This window comes from Oreochromis aureus, linkage group 3, assembly GCF_013358895.1.
Source record: "Oreochromis aureus strain Israel breed Guangdong linkage group 3, ZZ_aureus, whole genome shotgun sequence".
NCBI lineage: Eukaryota > Metazoa > Chordata > Actinopteri > Cichliformes > Cichlidae > Oreochromis > Oreochromis aureus.
The window spans coordinates 6788429-6803158 of record NC_052944.1 but is presented as its reverse complement, the minus strand read 5'-3'; positions in this window follow the sequence as shown (position 1 = coordinate 6803158).

The window sequence follows — 14730 nt, the reverse complement described above, 5'->3', positions numbered from 1 at the left end:
CAGGCCAAAGCAATGGTTTTGAGTCGATCAGCGTTAACCCCCGCCCCCTGAGTTTGATGGGTGAGGCTGACAGATAAAATTAATTCATGATGAGAGCCAGGTGCCAGGACTGCCAAAATGAAATAAATAAATATATCATTAAATAATTAATTAAATGTGGCAATAATTAATTAAAATGTGAAATACATAAATAATTAATTAAATGTGTCAATAATTAATTAATTACATGTGTCATAACTATTTATTTAATTAATTTATTCCAATTTTAATTAATTATTGACACATTTAATTAATTATTTAATGGTGTATTTAAGTAATTCATTATGGCAGTCCTGGCGTTCCATAGTTGTCCCTCTTTATTAACCAGCTGAGCCACCAATAGGATCCCATTTTGGACCCAAGTTTCCAGGAAAAGTGATTTATTTTTATATAAAATATCTCTGTTGTTCCAGATGAGGTATTTGTGTGGTGAGAAGTTGTGTTTATAAATGAGGGTCCACGCTAAGAGGACTTGCTTATGGAAGGATGAAAGTTTTACAGGGAGTTTCTCAACATTGTAATTACAATTTAAAATAAAATTAAAGTCACGCATGGATCATCGACTGTGGAAACCTTGCAAGTGGATCGTAAAGGTTGGTACAGAGTCTTTCATGTCTAAATTTGACGTTAATAATTATATAATTCTAGGAATCATCTAGTTTGCTTACACTGATTACGTTGCCACTTTGTTAGCGCTACAACAACGGTCCGACCCCCGAGGTATCTAAACTTTAGTAAGGAATGTGCACTTTTGACACCTCTGGTTATCATTTAGTGGTCAGTTTCAAACGTATTTGATTTTTGCTTGTTATGAACAAATTCACTTCACTACTTTTCACGATCTGTAACACCAGTGCACATTGTTCCATTTACTGCATATTGCACTTTATTCACTGTGCATTTTCACATTGTACAGTTCAGTTCATTCATCAGCAAGAGAAAAAAGTGTTTTCATTAAATATTTTTTTTCCTGTTCACCACATTTCCTGACAGCTCTTGTGATCCACACCATTTTGCTTTCATTATTGAGGACGTCTTGGATATTTTTGTTAATATGTACAATCTGATTGTTAGATAAACTGATTGCATTCTATACAACTACATTTAAATTACATGTTGTTGATTTTCTTTCTTTTTTCTCTCTCTTACAGACAAAATGATATGCCGGTGCACTTTCACTGCCCTGTCTGTAACATGACAGTCATACAGCGTGGGGATATGGCAACGCAATTATTGTCATGTCAGCATTCAGGACTGCTCCCCACTGAACTCTCCGTGGAGCCTCGTCTCCCTCTCGATGTCTTGTCTCCAGCATCTAAACCATTTTCTGAGTCTTCGGTAGAACATTCATGTGCTCTACCCTCTGTGCTAAATGAAACTGTGGTTTGTGGAAAGTCCATGAAAATGAAACGCCCTCACTGTGGTCTTAGTCTTCTTACAACAAAACTTCAAGGCTCACATGATGAGGGGGCGTTCAAACAGGTCAATAGATGTTTGCCTGGCCTGTCATCTGCAGTGTTTTTGTGCAGAGGGACTTCTTCCTCTTTGTTTTTCAGTTTGCAGAGAACATGGAGCTCTTTTTAAAAGCATGTGCTGACAAGCAGGGACTACGGGTCAATGCGATGTTTGACATTTAATGGACAGATGAAGGCACTGTCTGTTTGTTTGTGTTTTTTATGTGTTGTTTGTTTTTCAGTGCACAGAATTCCAGTTAAACTTATTATAAAATGTTGTTCACTTGTTTCCATACTTATAGTAAAAAATGTAAGTGTAAATGTAACAGCATTGTTTATACTTGTAACTTCAGAGTAAAAAGCTTATTGTTGATATTAACATTAATGTATTATCCTGTAATCAATTGTGACATGGTAGACTAATGTGCCTGTGTTAATTCAGCTCCATATTATTGTGTGAAGTTGCACTGGGTTGGGAGTGGTGTTGTGTGTGTGTGTGTGTGTGTGTGTCACATTTTTGGTGAGCCAATGGCTGGAATGGGGTTGGACTAATTAGAGGCAGGTGTACTTCATTGCACTGATACACTGGTCTATTTATAGCCCACACTACAAACACTGCTGGATCGTTTTGTCTCTCTGTGTAGGCCAGGGCCTAATATATGCCACAGCCTAAGGGCAGCAGAGTTGCAGAGGCTGGAGTGACAACTGGCTATATGCTTGCAGGGTGGTGGGTCTCCAAGGACAACTTCTAACCCTGTTAAAGGCAACACGTGGAGTGCAACTGGCCGTGTGGCATAGCTGGCTCTGGCCTTAGGACTGTGTGTTTTATTTGATTCATAAAAGGGACACTGGACTGTTTTATCTTTTATCTCTTGATTACTTTTGTCAATAAATTATCTTTTAGAATGTTATTGACTGTCATCATTTTGCCCACGACTGAGACGGTTGGTCAGACCTAGAATCTTTCTTTGAGTGTGTTACACAATAATATTTTTATACATTTTACGCATTAACCCTCTGATCTCTATCCTGGCCATTTGGGGCCACTCACTTCTTCTTCTTCTTGTTTGACTGCTACACTGCAGTGGACCAAAAGAATGACGCAGGTTTGATCTTAAGGATCTAATAGTTGTGTGTGTTTGTGCATGACATTGCAATGCAAATATGTATTTGCAAGATAGACTGGAATAAATTATGATGCATCAAATATTATACAGGCTGCAGTGAATTTTTGTTGATGCAAGTTATTGAGCTTTGAGTTTCCCAGTCAAACTTAGCTTTGACACACATGCTAATACTCTTACTCTTGTACATTTCATAACAAGACACCATAGCCAAAATATTAACTCTCAAAAAAAATTCAAAGCTGCAGCTGCAGCACACACAGCAACAAACACTGTTAGTAAATGTGTCCTGGAGTTTCTGCAGGTGCAGCATGTGAGCATGAACACGCTTGTTTTTAAAAGGTTCCCTCATGTAATGATCTGCTAGAGGGTGTGGGGGGCCACAGCCCCGTCCTCCAGGGCATGAAGCAGGTATGAAGGAGATCAAAACTCCAGACATCCTGAGGCCCCCAGAACACAAGAGACCAAGGAAGACCAACAGAGGGGCAGCCGCGCCACTATCCCAGAAAGAGATGAGGAGAGCCCCAGATGCAGTTGCAGTGACGTGGATGGGAGCTCCACCGGCAGCCAGCTGTGCCTGAGTGACCAAGCCCCAGGCCGAGAGGCCGAGGGGATCCTAACCCCGAAGTGGCCCGAGCGAGCCCAGACTCCAGGCCCCGACAAGCAGCCACCAAGGACTGAGCCGGTGTGTACCTGGACACCCATCCCCGGACACAAAGAACCACCAACGCACCGATGTCTGACATTGGAGGGCCTGAGATGTCCCCAGAGAGGTGGCGTCTGATGCCCGACCTGACATATAGACACAGACATACAGGCATACACAGATACAAACATCCATTCCAGCCTGGGACAGCCCACCCGACCCCAACACAAAGAAAACTGCACCCACCGCATCATCCACTCAACTCCCAGACTACACGAGACAATAGACGCCCAGGCTGAGATCTTCCTCCACCTCTCCTGTATCTCCCCCTGCTGCAGAGTGAGTTCCTGAAGAGAAGAGAGCTCCTGCAAGATGTAACATAACAATGATCGCAGGCCAGCGCCAGGTAAGTCTCTGTCATAGATCCAAAAATGGGCCAGCGCACAAAGAAACAGGCAGGCGAGCAGGCGAGCAGGCGGCGAGACAGGCTGGTGCAGAGAAAAAGCAGGCAGGAGATGAATCTTAAAACATGTAGCTGAGTCGCACGGAACCAACAGATTAAACTTGCAACAGCACTGTTACCACTTGTGGGAACGACAATAATCCGACATCAGACGTCCATCACTCAGCTCCCTAAATGCTCCCACTGATGACGTCCGATGCACCGCAGGTGTGCCGGAATGCCGTCAAACCGCCCCCCGCCTACCTGTGCCGAAAAGGGAAAACAAACCCCAGAAACACCAACACACATACCACCAACTCCTAATATTGTCCTTTTCATTACTGAGTGAAGAAGTCAACAATTTGAAACCCACAAGATGTACGCTGGATATTGTTCCATCTTGTTTAAAGAAAGTCGTTGAAATATGTTTTTGACACTGTGGGTATGTGTTTGCTTTCTATTGTCAATAGCAGTCTTCAGTCTGTGTGTGTCCCTGCTGACTTCAAACATTCTGTGGTGGAACCTGTTCTTAAAAAAACATAACCTGGATCCAGCAGTTGTATCGAACTACAGACCAATTTCTAAACTGCTATTCTTTCTAAAGTCCTGGAGAAAGTTGTCCCTGTCAGCTCCAGACCTTTGAATGGCATTGGTGAAGTATTTCAGTCTAGTTTTAAAATGCACCAGAGCACTGAAACTGTCACGGTCCGTGGTCCTGTGTCTGTGGAATGCGCGGATAGCCACACCCCCCGGGCTAGGCCATCCTCGGCACACCTGCTCTCCATCGCTGTGATTACAGGAGAGGCTACTTCACCCGGCGCTGACGGATGCTCCATGCCAGTCCGTAATCTCATCACAAGTGGTAACTAGGCTCCCATGAAAGCGCGTATCACTTCTGGTTGGAACTGTGTCTAATCTGTCTACTTATGTCCAGGTTTCGATTCGGCGTTCAGCGTCTGTCACCTGCCTGTCCTCCTGCCCGCTTGGATCTCTCAGTACATCACCTGGCTCTTCCACTAGCTCCACAAGACTTCCTGCACACGGACTGCCACTCTACCCTCCTGAGCTCCCACGGTCCCGCTCTATCGTAAGCCCGCGACTCCCCGCTAAGTTCTGATGTGTTTACCTGCTTCCCGGCTTCCCAGTATCGAGATAAGAGAAAATTGCTTCATTGCCACAACATATATTTCATAGCTTTGACATAACATTAACCATACTGCATACAGCTTTAAGATGGCCTTGAGACATTTAAACATGCTGACACCATATTAATCTTTCACAGGTGCAGTAATAAACATTTATACATTATTATATCTTTATACACATTGCAGTTATGTGCTCATAAGGAGTTGAAGCTTTCCCAGGGAATAAAGGTCTCAAGCTTCATCCAGCGTGAATGTCTGGGTGATCCATTGGTTAAGAAGCCGGGAGCTTAAGAAAGATAGCACACATGCTTACACATCACATATATATACATATATTACACATAACTTAGAACCAGACTTAAGTACAGGCCTGAATGTATTTGGCTGACATGCTGCACTAGAGCTTTCCTGACAACAGGTGACGCGTGGCAAGGACCAGCCCCTGGGGACCAAGAGGCCCAAATTGATTGCCTTTTTTGGATGAAGATGCCAAAATGAGGAACCTCTATGCTGCAGTTAATTCTTAAAATACATGAATGTTCTGTACATGCAAATTATGTGCTTGTAAACGCAAGAAGGGGCGTCATAATACCCTGATGCTATAAAAGCAGTCTGAAGTATAATTTGGGCGAAGACCCTTGCTGATGTATGCAGTGACTGTCTTCCCATGCGTGTACTTCAATAAAAGATCGCTTGACCCAAACCTTCTGGACTGTCTTGCCTTTGTACTCTCCACCAAATACGAACCTTATCACCAGTAATCTTCTCCCCTTTTTCTTGCAGCCTCCCACGGTCCCGACTCCGGCTTCCTCGTGTCGTTTCCTCCCCGGGTTTTTCAGTTCCTCGTTTGCTCTCTAGGTTTCCCGGGTCGCCTTTCGTTATTGTAATAAAGTGCCTTTTTCTGTTAGCGCTGAGTCTGCGCTTGGATCCTTTTGTGCACACGCGCCGTGGCGCATGACAGTACGGACTGGCCAGAATGGATCCAGCAGACCCAGTACGTTCTGCTATTAATAAGCAGGGTGCCATGCTAGGCCGACACGATCAATTACTTCACTCGCTTCAGGACCAGTACCAAGAGCTCAGTGAGAAACAGGGAGAGATACGCGCTAGACAACCCGACCCGGCGTACCGTTGCGTGACGTCACCGCCGCCGGAACCCTTCCACGGCGACTTGGATCAGTGTGGGGGGTTCCTTTTTCAGTGTACCCTCTTTTTTAGTCGCTCACCACTCGCCTTCCCCACTGACGCAGCCAAAATTTCTCACTTTGTGGGGCTGCTGAGGGGGAGAGCGTTGGCATGGGCTGAAGCCTATTTAATTTCAAACCCGATACAGCGCTGCGACTTCGATGACTTCCTCGACGAATTCAAAGCGACCTTCTCTCCGCCGGTTTGCGAGGATGACGCCGCTCAAAAGCTACTGGCGCTCCGCCAGGGCCGGCGTAGCGTGGCGGAGTACCTAGTGGAGTTCCGTACCGTGGCAGCCGCAGTTGGCTGGCCCGATTCGGCCCTACGGGGAATATTCCTGCGCTCTCTGAACGACCAGATGAAAGATCAGCTCGCGTTCCACGAGGCAGCCAAATCGTTCGAGGATCTGGTGTCGCTCGCCCGCAGAATCGATAAGCGTCTGCGGGAGAGGGAGGCCGAATGGCGATCCAAGCCACCGAAACCCGTATTGCACCCAGAACTGCGCGTGTCACCGTCCCTGTTTAGTCCTCCAGCGCCGTGCGCTCGCCCACCGTCGCCTCCTCCGCCGGAGCCGATGCAGATCGGGCGCTCTCGGCTCTCGCCGGAGGAGAGGGAACGCCGTTTTCGGGCCGGGGACTGCTTGTACTGCGGGAAGCCGGGACACCGCATCGCCAGCTGCCCGGTTCGCCCAAACGGACCAGCTCACCGGTAGGTTAGGGGATACGGGTGAGCCGCACTTTGAATTATATGAGACCCCGCTTGGTTTTGTCTGTTGCCATAGTAACCAATAAAAAGACTGTTACGTGCACTGCATTAGTGGATTCTGGGGCGGAACAAAATCTTATAGACGAGCAGCTGGCTAAAGAGCTGGACCTGCCACTCACTCTGTTGGAACCGCCCCTCCCTGCGTCAGCACTGAATAAACAAGTGTTTGCTTACATCACCCATCGGACAGCGCCTGTCACATTGGTCACTTCCGGGAACCATAACGAGTCACTTTCGTTTCTCACTTTCCCGTCTCCAGACACACCACTCGTTTTAGGTTACCCGTGGCTACAGAGACATAATCCCCACATTGACTGGGCAGGGGGCAAGATCGCCGGTTGGAGCGTGTTCTGCCTGGCTAATTGCTTGAGATCGGCAGTTCCCGCTCCACCAGCCAACCCGAACCCACTAGTGGCACAAGCACTGGACCCTTCCTCCATCCCACCCGAGTACCATGACCTACAGGAAGTGTTTAGTAAGGCCAAGGCTAGCTCTCTGCCACCTCACCGCCCCTATGACTGTGCCATTGACCTATTGCCTGGGGCCCTGCTGCCGTCCAGCAGGTTATACAACCTGTCTCGCCCGGAAAGGGAGTCAATGGAAAACTACATTCGAGAATCACTCGCGGCCGGTATTATTCGACCCTCTTCCTCCCCGGTAGCGGCGGGCTTCTTCTTCGTGGGAAAAAAGGACGGTTCGTTGCGACCTTGTATTGATTACAGGGGCTTAAATGACATCACCGTAAAGAATAAATACCCCCTTCCGCTGCTTAACTCTGTTTTTGAACCCCTCCGGGAAGCCACCGTTTTCACAAAACTAGATCTACGAAACGCATACCATCTGGTCCGAATAAGGAAGGGGGACGAGTGGAAGACCGCTTTTAACACACCACTGGGCCACTTTGAGTATTTAGTTATGCCATTCGGCTTAACGAATGCCCCCGCAGTTTTCCAAACTTTAGTGAACGACGTGCTGCGAGATTTCCTGAACGTGTTTGTGTTTGTTTACTTGGATGACATCCTCGTTTTTTCCAGGACCATGGAGGAGCACCGCGTTCACGTCCGGAGTGTTCTGCTACGGTTGTTAGAGAACAGACTGTTTGTCAAAGCAGAGAAATGCGAATTCCACGCGTCGTCAGTTTCCTTCCTGGGCTATGTCCTGGCAGGGGGACAGGTGAAGACGGACCCAGCTAAAATCACGGCGGTTCTGGAGTGGCCAGTCCCAGATTCACGGAAGCAGCTACAACGCTTTCTCGGGTTCGCGAACTTCTACCGCCGTTTTATCCGTAACTACAGCCAGGTCGCCGTGCCCCTCACACGCCTCACTTCTTCCAAGGTGCCTTTCACCTGGCCCCCGGAGGCCCACACGGCGTTCGCTAAGTTAAAAGAACTGTTCACTACGGCACCTGTTCTGCGTCACCCCGACACCACCCAACAATTTATCGTTGAGGTGGACGCATCCGACACCGGGGTGGGGGCTGTTCTCTCACAGCGGTCTGGGCCTCAGGGCAAGCTCCAGCCGTGTGCCTATTTCTCTCGTCGGCTCTCTCCAGCTGAAAGAAACTATGACGTAGGCGATAGGGAGCTTTTGGCCATAAAACTCGCGCTGGAGGGTGGCGCCACTGGCTGGAGGGGCCGAGCAACCTTTTTCTCATATGGACGGACCATAGGAACCTGATCTATCTTAGAACCGCTAAGAGACTAAACTCCCGACAGGCCCGCTGGTCTTTGTTTTTTACCCGCTTTAATTTCACTGTCTCCTATCGCCCAGGTTCACGGAACGTCAAGCCAGACGCGCTCTCCCGTCAGTATTCTCCGGACACGGACGTCTCGTCGCCAACCACCATTCTACCCCCCGCCTGCGTGGTGGGCGCCCTCTCCTGGGATATCGAGGAAACTATCCGCTGGGCCCTCCCAGGGGATCCTGACCCGGGCACCGGACCGCCCGGACGGTGTTTTGTCCCCGCTGCCGCCCGTGGAGCAGTGATACATTGGATCCACACCGCGCGCTTTTCCTGTCACCCTGGCGTGAGTAGAACCATTGGTCTCCTCAAACGTCATTTCTGGTGGAAAACCCTACAGAAAGATGTGAGGGAGTACGTGTCTGCCTGCGCCGTTTGTGCCCGCAACAAATCATCCACTAAGCACCCAGCGGGCCTGCTCCACCCGCTCAGCACGCCTCACCGGCCTTGGTCTCATATCTCCTTAGATTTTGTTACTGGCCTTCCTCGTTCCTCGGGAAAGAGCGTCGTTCTCACCGTTGTGGACCGATTCTCTAAAGCCGCTCACTTCATTCCGCTGGCAAAACTGCCCTCCGCTGCTGACACAGCCCAGACCCTGATTGAACACGTTTTCCGGCTCCATGGAATCCCCCTTGACATCGTCTCGGACCGAGGCCCGCAGTTCACGTCACAAGTGTGGAGGACCTTTTGTTCCATCTTGGGCGCGAGATTCAGCTTAAGCTCGGGTTTCCACCCGCAATCTAACGGCCAAACGGAGCGGCTTAATCAGGAGCTTGAGGCCGCGCTACGATGCGTAGCGTCCCACGACCCCACCGCCTGGGTCTCTTACCTACCCTGGGTGGAATACGCACACAACACACTCACCTCATCTGCCACTGGTTTGTCCCCGTTTGAAGCGTCCCTTGGTTACCAGCCTCCACTGTTCCCTGAAAATGAACTGGACCTCGCCGTCCCCTCCGCACAGCATCATCTCCGGCGCTGCCAGCGGGTCTGGCTCAGGGTCCGCCAAGCTCTCCTGCGGACGAAGGATCGGCACGCCCGTTATGCGGACCGCCACCGCACCCCCGCACCCAGATATCAGCCGGGGCAGAAGGTCTGGCTCGCTGCCAAGCACGTTCCGCTGCGTGTGTCACCCCGGAAGCTGGCTCCCCGCTTCATCGGCCCGTATGAAATTGATGCGGTTGTCAACCCAGCCGCGGTTCGGCTCAAGCTCCCTGCTTCTTGGCGCATTCATCCCACGTTTCATGTCTCCCAGGTCAAACCTGTCCGCCTCAGCCCGTTGTGCCCTCCGTCCGGGCCGCCTCCTCCTGCCCGGCTTGTCGGCGGTCACCCGGCCTACGCGGTCCGACAGATCGTGGATAGGCGCCGGCGTGGGCGGGGGTGGCAATATCTAGTGGACTGGGAGGGGTACGGTCCTGAAGAGCGCCTCTGGGTCCCGCGGTCTTTCATTCTGGATCCGTCCCTCATCGCTGACTTCCACGCTTCTCTCCGCAGGCCTCCGTCCGGTCGGTCGCCAGGGGGCGACCCTTGAGGGGGGGGCACTGTCACGGTCCGTGGTCCTGTGTCTGTGGAATGCGCGGATAGCCACACCCCCCGGGCTAGGCCATCCTCGGCACACCTGCTCTCCATCGCTGTGATTACAGGAGAGGCTACTTCACCCGGCGCTGACGGATGCTCCATGCCAGTCCGTAATCTCATCACAAGTGGTAACTAGGCTCCTATGAAAGCGCGTATCACTTCTGGTTGGAACTGTGTCTAATCTGTCTACTTATGTCCAGGTTTCGATTCGGCGTTCAGCGTCTGTCACCTGCCTGTCCTCCTGCCCGCTTGGATCTCTCAGTACATCACCTGGCTCTTCCACTAGCTCCACAAGACTTCCTGCACACGGACTGCCACTCTACCCTCCTGAGCTCCCATGGTCCCGCTCTATCGTAAGCCCGCGACTCCCCGCTAAGTTCTGATGTGTTTACCTGCTTCCCGGCTTCCCAGTAATCTTCTCCCCTTTTTCTTGCAGCCTCCCACGGTCCCGACTCCGGCTTCCTCGTGTCGTTTCCTCCCCGGGTTTTTCAGTTCCTCGTTTGCTCTCTAGGTTTCCCGGGTCGCCTTTCGTTATTGTAATAAAGTGCCTTTTTCTGTTAGCGCTGAGTCTGCGCTTGGATCCTTTTGTGCACACGCGCCGTGGCGCATGACAGAAACTGCTATTTTAAAAGTTTCTAATGACCTTTTAACTTTTACTGACTTGAGAGATTCTGCGATTGTAATATTATTAGACCTCAGTGCTGCCTTTGATACCGTAGATCAGGGGTGTCAAACTCAATTTCACAGGGTGCCAAAACTCAAGGCACACTTTTCAGGCCAAACAAGATAAATATTTACTGACACACTAAAACAATGTTTTTTAAACATAAAAACGAAGAACTCAGTGAACTCAGTGCACAGTTCACTCAGTTTATCAGCAAAGTGTGCCAACTTGGTTCAAAAAGTAAGGCACTGGTGCATTTGTGACAGCTTCATTTGAATTGCCTTCATCGCGTCATACATGCCATGTCCATTAACTTACAGCTTTCCTTGGTGAGCTCAAAAACTCTGTCTGCAAACTGAATCTATTTTCCACATAAAAGACTGAAATTGACGCTGATTTAAACCTTTAGCTCGGATCAAATTTACGGTTTGCGTCACGGTGATCATTACAGTCTCCATTTTCAAGACTTTACCACACAGCGTTTCCTGGTTCATGATGCAGTATTCTGTCAACCAGTACAGTTTTCCTCCTGCATCTTTACTCACATCCTGCTGACTACTCCGCTTTTTTCACCGCATAACACCAGCACTCCATCTATTATAAGTCCAAAAAGTTTGTCCCATGGCATGTCAGTTACACTTTGACAGACGTTTTTAAAACTTTTTCTGTCGTTGTCCCGTGCATCGATTTAATGTCCATGTCCTGCAGTTCACTCCACGGATGATGGCCAGCTGTGCAATGTCCATCATGTCTGCACATTCATCCACAGCAAGAGAGTGTGCAATAAAGTCTTAGGTTCTTTGACACAACTGTGTTCTTAAATCAGTGACCATCTCACAAACCCGATCAGCAATCGTATTTCTGCTCAGGCTCACATTTGCCAAATTTGCCATTTGCCAAAATCTGCATTTTGTCTGGAAACAAGACATTACACACCTTCATCATTCAGCTCCTCAGAGTGATAAATGGGCTGATTTGGCTTTTTCCTCTGCCACAATAAAATTTGCTTTCACGACAGCTTAACTTTGTGATTTTGCTGTGGTGACAAACATCTTCTGAAATGTAGCCTAGCTGGCATGGAGGCTGTAGCGCTGCATTATGGGATCTGTAGTGAGTGTGTTATTAGCGCCTCATATCGCCGGGCCATGTGAAAGAATAATAATAAATCTATATAAAATGATCTCGTGGGCCAGATTTAAAAGTACTTTGGAGCGCCGGAAGCAGTGGAAGAGAAGGAAATATATGAAATTGTCAGTGGACATAAAAACAAAATGAGTATTAACTGGACTCACATCTGAAAACCCACATTTATTCCTGGGCTTTTAAATCAGAATGAGTTTGTACTACTTTTATTTCTCTCATTTCTTACTCAAACCTTCTAATTTTATGATTCTTTTTCTTAACTCTTATCATGTCGTCTTGTGTTTTTATTCATTTTGATTATCTTAATTGTACAGCACCTTGGTCATTTTTTTTTATTTTAAATGTACTATATGAATAAACTTAAATTTGACTTTGTGGATTTTGGGAATTATGGGTATACTTCCCTAATTAGCTGGGGATTCTGAGCCCCTCCCAGAGAAAGAATTTGGAAGGATTCCAAATTTCCCAACCTTTCCCTAATCGTGCTATGCCCCCTGGTGGCCATTTTTTGCAATGATTTTGGTTGGAATTCAGATTCCAACGTCCATATTCCCACCAATGAACAAAATTGGAAGGGAACACTTTCTGTGGAATTCTTCCAAATTCAATGATAAAGTCAATGGTAGTGTCAAAAGATTTCAGGATTCTGGGATTTTTATTATTATTTTATTTTGTTACTTTATCTTTTGCTCTTTATGTTTATGTTTGCTCTTTCAGTAAGTCACACTTTGTGCAGACTCCTAAATGGGAAGTTACACTCTGTACTCCACGGAAGCCTGCACGCAGCAGCTATTTTATCTCTTCCTGTATCTCTTCCTGTATGTGCTTTTAATAAAAGACTGCTTCTTTTTGCTGCAGCGGAGAGTCTCTCTGAGTCTCCCCGTGTACACGTTAACCTGTCTGAGCGTTTTATTCTGACCTGAGTTGCATAGCAGGAAAACTCCTGATATTTCTTGGTCCTTCGAGCCGGATTCGAACCAGCGACCTAAGGATTGGTGTAGTGCCAGGGCTAGAAGGCATGTACGCTAAACTAATGTTACATGAAGAGCAAAGTCCTGAGGCCCGTCAGTTCAATGTGTGTAAGGGACAGGGAGAACCCTACTATTATTGGACACTAGACCTGCCTCCATTAGAACCCTTGCAGCGTATAGCAAATCGCTACTTGCCAACCCATTCAAGAAAGCTAGACTTTGCTGAGTACCACAACACCTTAAGGTTCAAACAAAGCCCAGGTCATGACCCCATATATGACCAACAAGTGCACAAACTAGGACCACAGAAACTCACACTGCAACACCTCTATGTTACCCAAAGCGGTAACGCAGTGTGCTCTGTAATACAGCCAGGAAAGGTACAAGAGCTAAACAGGATGCCAAAACCACATGTGTCAGTAGCACGCAATGACAACACAGACTGGAAAGACTTAGGCCACATCCTCACTCAGGTGGAAAGGGACAGATATGAGAAAACTGAAGAAACACATGAAGGGTGGCTTCAGGGCCGTAGAACAGGATGTATGAGGTACACATTAGGGTGGGTACGCAGGGACAAGGTAAGCGACTCATGTTGTAACTGACGTCAGACGCCGGAGATTTTGGCGGAAAATTAAGCGAATGGTAGTTTAGATTTGTACAAATTCCTTTAAGCTTCAGTATTACCAAATACACTTATCAATTGTCTTATAACTAACAATATTTGTCTTAATAATCTCCAACACCCTGGAGAACAACGGGGAGAGTTTAGAGGCTCTCCAAGATTACATTGATCAGTGCTTTCAGGATCTCGTGATGAAGAAGGCCCAGAGTGCATCTTCCCCGGCCAAATCTGAGACGCCATCGTCGAAAAGACTTCGCCCGGCAGATTCCCCCAGCACAACATCGCCAGCCGGCAAAGATATTGCCGACATACTGGAGTCAATCGACAAGCGATTGTCCAGCTTCGACGCAAGGCTGTCCTTGGTGGAGATTCTTCACCGGAATTTAAATGCTTGCGAGAATCCCTGGAGTTCAGCCAGCAGCAGGTGGAAACGCTCGCTGCTGAAAATGCCACGCTAAGGGAGTCGGTGAAATGTCTCACAGAAAATGTTACCCAGCTCAATAGAGAAAATAAAAAAATAAAAGAAACAGTTATTGATCTACAAGCTCGTAGCATGCGTGATAACCTGGTATTTTCTGGTATTCCAGAAGCCGCTGGAGAGGACGCGGAGGCCACGGTAAAAGCTTCATCAAAACCACCTGAAGCTGCCGGAGGACACGGTGAAGAACATCGTCTTCGATAGGGTGCATCGCCCGGCCCCATTCAGGCTACGGCCGGAGACCACGTCCCTATCGTGGCCAAATTCGCCACTTCAACAAAAAAAGGAACATGTGAAAAGCCGCGGCAGGGAATTAAAAGGAACGGACTTCAGCGTGAACGACCAGTTCCCCAAAGAGATCCTGGAACGACGCAGGGTCCTCTTCCCAATCCGACGCGGCTTCATCCAGAAGGGCTCCCGCGCTGTCATCGCTGTGGACCGGCTGTACGTGGACGGACAGCTCCACCGCGACCCCGACATCACTCCGTGGCTGTATTAACTTCACACCAGATAAGAATCCGCTACACCCTTTCCCCATCCACTCACACTAACTTGCATTAACATCTGTTTAACTTACCAGTATCAAATCGCATCTTAGGTGTGATATCATAGCAGTGTTAACACCGTCACTCTCCGTCAATGGTTTGATTAGAATGTTTCCGGTTTTTCTTTTTTTTTTCTCTCTTCTTGTTTTTTCTTCTCTCCTTTTCCCCTCTTGTTTTTATGCTGC